This window comes from Tachypleus tridentatus, chromosome 8 (assembly GCF_004210375.1).
Source record: "Tachypleus tridentatus isolate NWPU-2018 chromosome 8, ASM421037v1, whole genome shotgun sequence".
Taxonomy (NCBI): domain Eukaryota; kingdom Metazoa; phylum Arthropoda; class Merostomata; order Xiphosura; family Limulidae; genus Tachypleus; species Tachypleus tridentatus.
Genome location: NC_134832.1, coordinates 55,178,471 through 55,189,775, shown reverse-complemented (window position 1 = coordinate 55,189,775; position 11,305 = coordinate 55,178,471).

The following is an 11,305-nucleotide window of genomic DNA, read 5'->3' as shown; positions in this document are numbered from 1 at the left end:
AGAAGTTGCTGCTGTTCCGATGGTTTTTACAAGAATGGCAGACGTAAAAGATACGTGTATAAAGATGTATCTCCGATAAATCATGTGGACACCTACGTTATTCACGTTCATTCAAGTGATGTGAACTTCCCAAGAGCTCGTGAAATATTATCTTGAGAAAGCTAGCCAGGTGACTACGCTTGGATTGGAAATCCTACCCACTGGGAAGACTGCTGAAGTCAGAGAAAAGAAATCTTTTCCCGACAAGATCTTGAGAGTAGATTGCAATGATTTTTGCACTGATTCATTGCTCTTGAGAGGACCAGCATTAAATCATGATGAGGCCTAGCTTTGGATAAGATTACCAGGCAGGGGGTTGGACGTCTTGACTTACTGAAGCGCGAAACAAATATTGCCAGAAAAGCCAACGCTTATTTCAAGCGCTTTGACGATAGTAAAAAAACCACGTCTAAGTTTCACTAGATGACTTACGCTAAAAATACTATTTCTATTTATTTTATTGTTCAAACAGACCCTTGACATTTGACCTATTTTTAAATGCGTTCCTGTTCTTTCGTTAATCAAATTATTTATATTATGTTGTTACGTCTTATGTACATAATTTGTATGTTTGTTTGTTTTGAATTTCGCGTAAAGCTACCAGAGGGCTATCTGCGCTAGCCGTCCCTAATTTAGCAGTGTAAGACTAGAGGGAAGGCAGCTAGTCATCACCACCCACCGCCAACTCCTGGGCTACTCTTTTACCATCGAGTAGTGGGATTGACCGTCACATATTAACGCCCCACGACTGAAAGGGCGAACATGTTTGGTGCGACCGGGATTCGAACCTGCGACCCTCAGATTACGAGTCGAACGCCTTAACCCACCTGGCCATGGCGGGCCAGCATGCATTTATTACTTTAACACTCAATTATCATAATTGTGAATGATCGACTCTGTTATCAGTTCATGGTTTAATGCTCTTCCATTTAGAAACTGCTCTGTTTATTTCAGTTTCCAAAGTACAGATTTTAACTTTTCCAAAACTGTGTAGATAAAAATAAAATGTTTATTCACTGGATTTCGGTTGTTTTATTTGCGACGAAACTTGTTTCTTATTTGATTTAGTTTTAGTTTTAGGATAAAAAATCATATAAATTATTAGTTGAGCTTGTGATACTATGCAATGACTGGTTTATTTTAGAAATATTATAAGTGTATTTTATTGTATGTTCACGTGTTTCGACTTAACAAATTCTGTTTTAATAAATATTTTCCTTTGAAATTTCCATTATCCTGATGTAACGGATACGACTTCGTATCTTTCATTAGGTATGTGAATTGGCCAGCTTACGGTTTCTCAATATTAGTGGCTGGTGGTCAATATCATAAATATTATTCACAACAAGCCTGTTTTTTTGTTATTTTCTAGGACTAATTAGTTTTTGTTTTGAATATCGCGTAAAGCTACACGAGGGCTATCTGCGCTATCCGTCCCTAATTTTGCAGTGTAAGACTAGAGGGAAGGCAGCTAGTCATCACCATCCACCGCCAACTCTTGGGCTACTCTTTTACCAACGAATAGTGGGATTGACCATAACAGTATAACGCCTCCACGGCTGAAAGGGCGAGCATGTTTGGTACGAGTAGAATTCGAACCCGCGACCCTCGGATTACGAGTCGAAAACCTTAATCCCCCTGGCCATGCCGGGCCTATCTACGTAATTAAAAGTGTAATTGGTGAGAATTGGGGGGGAAGCCTTTTAAACTTCATTAAAACTATCGAATAATTAAATTAAGAACAGGAAAGTAAGGATGACGTCATCATCTGTGTAAGAAAAGGGGGTCCAATTACGTATTGCAAAAAGAAAGGTACATGGGTAATGGATACGTCATTTCTTAACGACCAATTTTTTTATTCACTGAGGTTTTGTGTGCGAGTTTCTTCATTCGTTTATAGATACTTGGTTTGTTGGTCCTGTTTAACTCTGTTGAACTTCAGCAGATGCTCGCAATACCCAGGGTTTTTTTATCACGTGTTTTGGAACAGTTTTAACCTAACAGCCAGCGAGACGCCCTGCACGGCCATCAGATTCGTTCAAAAGTCTACGTACCTGAGCTCATACTTGAATATTCTAGGTAGGTCATTTAACTATTTAATGTACTTTAAACACACAGAACTGCCTTGTAGTTTATAAACTTTGCGCTTTCAAATAAAAAATAACACAAGCAAAATAAATGTTTTGGTTTCGGCACTCTTAGCTGTCATGTTGCTAAATTTAACTATATATTCGCTGATTAAATGGGTGTGTGTGTGTTTATTTCGCATAGTAAAGCCACATAGAGCTATCTGCTGAGTCCACCGATGGGACTCTAACCGTTGATTTTAGCGTTTTAAGTCAGTAGACTTACCGCTGTACTAGCGGGGGAATGAGTAGATGAATAATATTTGACAATTTATCTTGTACTGAACCGTCGTTGTAATTGGTAACCTGAACTTGCATGATTACGAAAAAGCAGTTATCTTGAATACATTTTAATAACAGTTTATTAATTTATTATATCAGGTTTCTATGTTTTCATTTATATAGAAATCACTTTTTAGGCTTGTCGCTAGTTCTTAGATGGCTCAATGGTGAACTTGATGGCTTATATCTCGAGTTAGACTCAGTGAAGTGGTTAGTTTTTAGTGTAGCTTTGCCCTGAAAACGAACAAAACAAGTGTATTTTGAACTTGTATGATTTTGAAATATTTGTTGAAAATTACCGATGAGACAACTGTATGCATGAATCTATTTCCAAAATCTACAAAATATCTGTTGTTTTTTTTTTAATTTCGCGCAAAGCTACACTAGGACTATGTGCACTAACCGTCACTAATTTAGCAGCGTAAGTCTAGAGGGAAACCAGCAAGACATTACCGCCTACTGCTAATCTTGGACTACTCTTTTACGTTAGAACGCCCCCACAGATGAAAGGGGGAGCATGTTTGGTGTGACGGAGATTCGACCCCGCGACCCTCACATTACGAGTCAAACGCCCGAACCACCTGGCCATGCAGGGGCCTACTACAAAATGTTAAAATGTAACTGACACGTTAACATATTGTAGATATAATTTTTCGTAGCGAAATATATTTGAAATTAACTCACTATGCACCGTTGTGTACAGCTAATTAACCTATTTATACTCCTATTAATAGTATTCCACTTTTACACACCGGTATAAATAGTTCGATTTGGTAGCAGCTACTTTAGGTTTGTTTCAAGGGTGGACAAGTCTCGACACGTTTCATGACTTCTTGTTCCTGTATTCATTATACAGTGATACCAGCATGGACTGGAGACTATTTTAGGAAAGAAAAATACAAACATATTAACGCCAACAGAGTTATGCCTTAAAAACTGACATTTTAGTCTCATAAAACATACGCTATATTTAAATATTACGGTACCAGGTCCTGTCTCGCCGAAGGTAGGAATTCGTGTTTAGGTTTCGTTCAGTTTGATCACACTGTTAAAAGCGTAACAGTCGGTATGATTATAGGACAACTTTATTAACAGTTACTGTTGTCAAGACACACCAACTTAATGTTAAAATATGTAAAACTATATAAGTAATAATGCCACCTGCAATCCACTGGCTCGGTTGTGAGTTTTAATCTCATAACTTTAAATTTCAAACTTCGATCGTTGTGCCATAGCTTGCTCATTGCTTCAGTTTTGCTTTTATCGTGTTTGTAACGTAGGGTTACCTTAACGTCGTTTCAGAAGCCAACGCTGTTTGTTAGCTATTCACTCTGTCATTCTAACACTACGAACTTTAAGGTGCGACTCTAATTTGATGAGCTGAAATACTTCTCTTTAACGTCTGCTTAGAATTAAACGTCAGGTAGCTAATACGGTGGTGATGTTTTAAGAAACACTCACTCCCAGTTATTTATCTTTCTCGCAAACGGGTCTTTGTTGAAGTGGAAAGTTTAATACTAGATAATTTCTGACACTAAGTAAATACATCGATCTCACCTTTGTGCACAGAAATGCATCACTCTTTATTTTAGTAGTTTCTTTGCAGTCTCATGGAATTATGTCTTGGCTAGGTATAACGTTACGATTTGACACGTGTTGATTGATTGAATGAACTAAAACAAAAAGTAGAAACACATAAAATGAGCTATTTTCTCCAGCTCGAGCCAATTTATTATTATACCATTGGGTTATTTTTGTAATTTGTCTCAGTATTATCTGTAGCAGTAAATAATATTTTGTTCAATAAATAGACTTTTTTGTATTGCTTTTTGTTTTATATACTCGGTTCACCAGACCGCACGTGACACTGCAGACTTTTGATACTTTGGGTGAAAGAAACGTGGATCGGATTATAAAAGAACCTGAAACATTTATAAGATATCTCTGAAAATAATTGTTTCTCGTTGGTTTTTGTTCCATCGTTTGTTTTTTAATTTCGCGCAAAGCTACACGAAGCCTACCTGCGTTAGCCGTCCCTAATTTAGGAGTATAAGACTAGAGGGAAGGCAGCTAGGTATCACCACCAACCGCCAAATCTTGGGCTACTCTTTTACCAAGGGGGATTGACCGTCACATTATGATCCTCATCTGCTGAAAGGGTGAGCATGTTTGGAGTTATGGAGATTTGAACCCGTGAATGGACATATTTTATCACTGACCCCATAATTAAATACACGTGAAACCCGGCATGGCTAGGTGGTTAGGGCGCTCGACTCGTAATCCGAAGGTCGCAGGTTCGAATCCTCGTCACACAAAACATGCTCACTCTTCCAGCCGTGGGGGCGTTATAATGTGACGGTCAGTCCCACTATTCGTTGGTAAAAGAGTAGCCCAAGAGTTGGCGATTGGTGGTAATGACTAGCTGCCTTTCCTTTAGTCTTACACTGCTAAATTAGGGATGGCTAGCACAGATAGCCCTCGTGTAGCTTTGTGCGAAATTCAAAGCAAACATACAAACCAAAATAGACGTGATAATCACGATTGTTTGTAGCATTCTTTAAAGTCACATGGTTGTCATTTTTGTGGTAATCTATTACCAATAACAAGAACGTCTTCAAGAAAATAACTTGTACTTTCCGTTGAGGTCAAAGCTATTAAGATTATTGGTTGACGTCCTGATTTTGAGCTACTGGTCAGTGGCAAGACAGCCAGTTAGCATAACTCACTAACCAAGCTAAGGTATTGACTGCCATTCTTATAATATATCTGTAACATAAGCGGGGATGGGGTTATTTTATGGTATCACATGGATTTGAATCTGATCCACCAGCCTCGGAGCCCAAAGCTCTACAGTAGAACCAACAAGAACCATCGAAAAACGTATAAGACCTTCTAATGTTTTGTTAATATTTCAAATTGCTGTAGTAGTCCCAAAGTTTCGGCGTGGTAAAAGTGTCACTTCTTCGAAATAACTGTGATTAAAAAAAACAACAACAGCACACGATTTTGTTAAATACCAAGTTTGTTTCTTTCATCTAAAATAAAAGTTGTAATTTTGGTTAGCGTGTATCCGAAGAACCAGTTTATCATCACAAATTAGGAAAATAAATCGCTCCAAGTCTTGATGCTATGGGTGTCTCACAAAAGAGACGGTGAAAAACCCAACTGAGTCGTAAAAAGAGTAGAGCAAGAGTTGGCGGATGGTGCTTTCTCTGTAGTTCATTTATAAGAAAAAGTATGGATATGAAAGATAGCTCTTGCGTTGTTTTGGGCGAAAAAAATTGTTTATGAAAAGTGATTCTCACACGTATCTCATTACTCATTCAGATCGTCGTTGTTTTATGAAAAGTGATTCTCACTCGTATCTCATTACTCATTCAGATCGTCGTTGTTTTATGAAAAGTGATTCTCACACGTATCTCATTACTCACTCAGATCGTCGTTGTTTTATGAAAAGTGATTCTCACACGTATCTCATTACTCACTCAGATCGTCGTTGTTTTATGAAAAGTGATTCTCACTCGTATCTCATTACTCATTCAGATCGTCGTTGTTTTATGAAAAGTGATTCTCACTCGTATCTCATTACTCATTCAGATCGTCGTTGTTTTATGAAAAGTGATTCTCACTCGTATCTCATTACTCATTCAGATCGTCGTTGTTTTATGAAAAGTGATTCTCACACGTATCTCACTCGTATCTCATTACTCACTCAGATCGTCGTTGTTTTATGAAAAGTGATTCTCACACGTATCTCATTACTCACTCAGATCGTCGTTGTTTTATGAAAAGTGATTCTCACTCGTATCTCATTACTCATTCAGATCGTCGTTGTTTTATGAAAAGTGATTCTCACTCGTATCTCATTACTCACTCAGATCGTCGTTGTTTTATGAAAAGTGATTCTCACACGTATCTCATTACTCATTCAGATCGTCGTTGTTTTATGAAAAGTGATTCTCACACGTATCTCATTACTCATTCAGATCGTCGTTGTTTTATGAAAAGTGATTCTCACACGTATTTCATTACTCATTCAGATCGTCGTTGTTTTATGAAAAGTGATTCTCACACGTATCTCATTACTCATTCAGATCGTCGTTGTTTTATGAAAAGTGATTCTCACACGTATTTCATTACTCATTCAGATCGTCGTTGTTTTATGAAAAGTGATTCTCACACGTATCTCATTACTCATTCAGATCGTCGTTGTTTTATGAAAAGTGATTCTCACACGTATTTCATTACTCATTCAGATCGTCGTTGTTTTATGAAAAGTGATTCTCACACGTATCTCATTACTCATTCAGATCGTCGTTGTTTTATGAAAAGTGATTCTCACACGTATTTCATTACTCATTCAGATCGTCGTTGTTTTATGAAAAGTGATTCTCACACGTATCTCATTACTCATTCAGATCGTCGTTGTTTTATGAAAAGTGATTCTCACTCGTATCTCATTACTCATTCAGATCGTCGTTGTTAGTATAAAATAATTTAATAGTTAACCGTATTATAGTGTCTCATAAAATTAATAGTTAATCGTATTATAGTGTCTCATAAAATTAATAGTTAATCGTATTATAGTGTCTCATAAAATTAATAGTTAATCGTATTATAGTGTCTCATAAAATTAATAGTTAATCGTATTATAGTGTCTCATAAAATTAATAGTTAATCGTATTATAGTGTCTCATAAAATTAATAGTTAATCGTATTATAGTGTCTCATAAAATTAATAGTTAATCGATTATAGTGTCTTATATTATAGTGTCTCATAAAATTAATAGTTAATCGTATTATAGTGTCTCATAAAATTAATAGTTAATCGTATTATAGTGTCTCATAAAATTAATAGTTAATCGTATTATAGTGTCTCATAAAATTAATAGTTAATCGTATTATAGTGTCTCATAAAATTAATAGTTAATCGTATTATAGTGTCTCATAAAATTAATAGTTAATCGTATTATAGTGTCTCATAAAATTAATAGTTAATCGTATTATAGTGTCACATAAAATTAATAGTTAATCGTATTATAGTGTCTCATAAAATTAATAGTTAATCGTATTATAGTGTCTCATAAAATTAATAGTTAATCGTATTATAGTGTCTCATAAAATTAATAGTTAATCGTATTATAGTGTCTTATAAAAGTAATAGTTAATCGTATTATAGTGTCTCATAAAATTAATAGTTAATCGTATTATAGTGTCTCATAAAATTAATAGTTAATCGTATTATAGTGTCTCATAAAATTAATATTTAATCTTATTATAGTGTCTTATAAAATTAATAGTTAATCGTATTATAGTGTCTCATAAAATTAATAGTTAATCGTAATATAGTGTCTCATAAAATTAATAGTTAATTGTATTATAGTGTCTCATAAAATTAATATTTAATCTTATTATAGTGTCTTATAAAAGTAATAGTTAATCGTAATATAGTGTATCATAAAATTTAATAGTTATTCGTATTAAAGTGTCTCATAAAATTAATAGTTAATCGTATTATAGTGTCTCATAAAATTAATAGTTAATCGTATTATAGTGTCTCATAAAATTAATAGTTAATTGTATTATAGTGTCTCATAAAATTAATAGTTAATCGTATTATAGTGTCTTATAAAAGTAATAGTTAATCGTAATGTAGTGTCTTGTAAAAGTAAAAGTTAATCGTATTATAGTGTCTTATAGAAAATAATAGCTACTCATAGTTTGGTGTTTTTTAAAAAATTAAAAGTTATTCGTATTATAACGTCTTATAAAAACGCCCCCTAGTTGCACAGCGGAAAGTCTGCGAATTCACATCGCTAAAATCTGGCTTTCCATAGCTATGACGATTAGAGGGCACACATAACTTAATGTGTAGTTTTGTGTTTAATTCTAAACAAACAAACTTACAATAAAATGAAAAAAAAACATTTTTGCAAGCTCGAAACTAACAATTATATAATTAAAGTGTAAGAAAATTAAATACATTCTCTGGGAATTACATGAAGACAATGTATTTGCATTAAAGCTATGGAAAAATGTTTTTCTTTAATTTTATTAAGCAAAATTAATACTCAAATATTAATATTCAAAATTAATGTTTTGAATTTCGCGCAAAGCTTCTCGAGGGCTGTCTACGCTAACCGTCCCTAATTGGGCAGTGTAAGACTAGAGGGAAGGTAGCTAGTCAACACCACCCATTGCCAACTCTTGGGCTACTCTTTTACCAACGAATAGTGGGATTCCCGTTAACATTATAACGCCCCCACTGCTGAAAGGGGCGAGCATGTTTGGCGAGACGGGGTTTCAAACCCGCGACCCCAGATTACGAGTCGAGTGCCTTAACCACATGGCCATGCCGGGCCCACAAATATGAGTCTGTACTTCCAACTGTAATTTGGACTTTCTTAATAAAATATGTTTTAAAGTTGTTCGTTTAGAAATGAATATCGAAAAACTTGGTTTACCAAATAAACGAACAGAATTGTCGAAAAGATATAAAGTTTAGTTTTAAAGATATAAAGCATTACAAGCTGAACTTTTATTTATTATGTTTTTTGTAATATTTTGCGATTTGCTTTGTAGTTCGAATTACAGCAGTTAAATTTTAATTTAATTGAGAATATATATATATGTTTTTTGCAAAGAAAGAAACAGAGAAGCGCGTTTAGAAACGTGCTTAGCCGCTCTAGATAAATTCAGCAAAACTTATCTTGTCGAGCTGGCAAAGTTCCTGGTGCTCCAAGTCTTCGTTTAGTGAGCTTGTGTTTAAAAAAATAAAAACAACAAAAACGTTTAATTCTCATATATTTACAATTGGTAGTTAAGTACTTTGTAAGGCCTTCTGCTTACATTTTTAGAATGTAGTTTATAAGTGTGTAGAACTAAGTATACCGTATACATACATATATAAGGTAGTTTTATGTTACAAAAAACTGTGAACTTGGAAGTATGGTTTTCAATGAGGAAGGTCCTCGTAAGTACTGGTGAGAAATCACTTTCGTTTTTTATTTAATTTTTTTCCATCTCAGCACTTTGTTGATTAATTCATCTAATTAACGACTAGTTTGTTTTGAGTTTCGCGCAAAGCTACACGATGGCTATCTGCGCTAGCCGTCCATAATTTAGCAGTGTAAGAGTAGAGGGAAGGCAGCTAGTCATCGCCACTCACCGCCAACTCTTGGGCTACTCTTTTATCAACAAATAGTAGAATTAACCGTAACATTATAACGCCCACACGGCTGAATGGGAGAGCATATCTGGTGTTTCGGGGATTCGAACCCTCAACCCTCAGATTACGAACCGAGTATCTTAACCACCTGGCCATGCAGGGCCCCCAAATAACGACCTTTGGAATTTGGCAAACAATAAACAAGAAGCAAACAGAGTTGTGTTTTTGCCGTTTTTACATTTCAGAATGATACGAACGCGAATAACATAAAAACTGACAATTTATCATCACGTGTCTATACAGAACAAAATAGTCAGAACTATCTTTCAGTACTGCGGACGTGTAGTTTGTTTTTAATTTTTAATACAAAAATACGTAGAACCTGCAATGTTCATAAATCTTTCTCGCGAACCAATTGATGATGCTTGTACAACAAAAAAACAACATTTTTTAGTCTCGTACAGAGCTCAGATCAGTTCTTATATGCGAAAAGGTGGTGCTCTTTAAGGAGAGTTGCTCATTGCTTTTGTGGCCTCTTTTATTGTGGACGTTACTGCTTACGAAAACTCTTTTATTCTTAACACTAAATCTTGTTTTAACTATCTCAATTAATGGTCCCTTAGTGAGACCTGTGTAAAACATTTATGTTAAGGTTCTTATTTGTGAGGCCTAGATAATTATTATATCTTTCTTCCTAGGAGGAACTAGGATTACAAATAAATCATATTTCTGTTTTCTCTGTTTTTAATGTTTTTGTTTCTAAATTGGAGATTGTATATGAACATACTATCTTTATATTTTTGTCTCTTGCTATTATACGACGTTAAAACCTGTGGTCGTTAAGGTTACAATTACCTTTGGGTACGGAAGGAAGAGAAAGAATAATTTTTTTTTTTTTTTTTGGGAATATTACGATAATCTGTATAACTCTGTTCTACATGGAATAAAAGTGGCCAGGTGGTTAAGGTACTGGACTCGTAATCCGAGGGTCGTGGGTTCGAATATCTGTCACATCAAACATGCTCGCCCTTTCAGCAGTGGGGGCGTTATAATGTGGTGGTCAATCCAAGTTTTCATTGGCAAACGAGTAGCTCAAGAGTTGACGGTTTGTGGTGATGACTAGTTGCCTTCCCTTTAGTCTTACACTGCCAAATTAGGGACAGCTAGCCCAGATATCCCTCGTGAAGTTTTGCGTGATATTCAAAACAAATCAAACCAATAAACGTTTTTCAAATCCTCGTGACGTCAGGCTGACTAAGGGACATTTTTAATTCGTATTTTTACAGGAAGAAACTTCACGAACTTTATAGGAGACAAGTTTTTAGTCGAATCGAATTATTGTTGTGGAAGAAGCTACCCTTTCTCCAGTAGATAAAATTCAGGTTGTTACTACGTCATAAGGAGTTTAAACTTTTTTCATCCAGTACGCATTATGTCAAAAGAAACTACTAATACGATAAGGCCCGGCATGGCCAGGTAGTTAGGGCGCTCGTCTCGCAATGTGAAGGGCACGGAATCGAATCCTTATCACATTAAACATGCTCGCGTTTTCAGCCGTGAAAGCTTTATAAAGTTACGGTTAATCTTACTATTCGTTGGTAAAAGAGAAGCCCAAGAGTTGGCGGTTGGTGGTGATGACTACTTGCCTTCCCTCTTGTCTTACATTGCTTAATTAAAGATGGCTGACGCA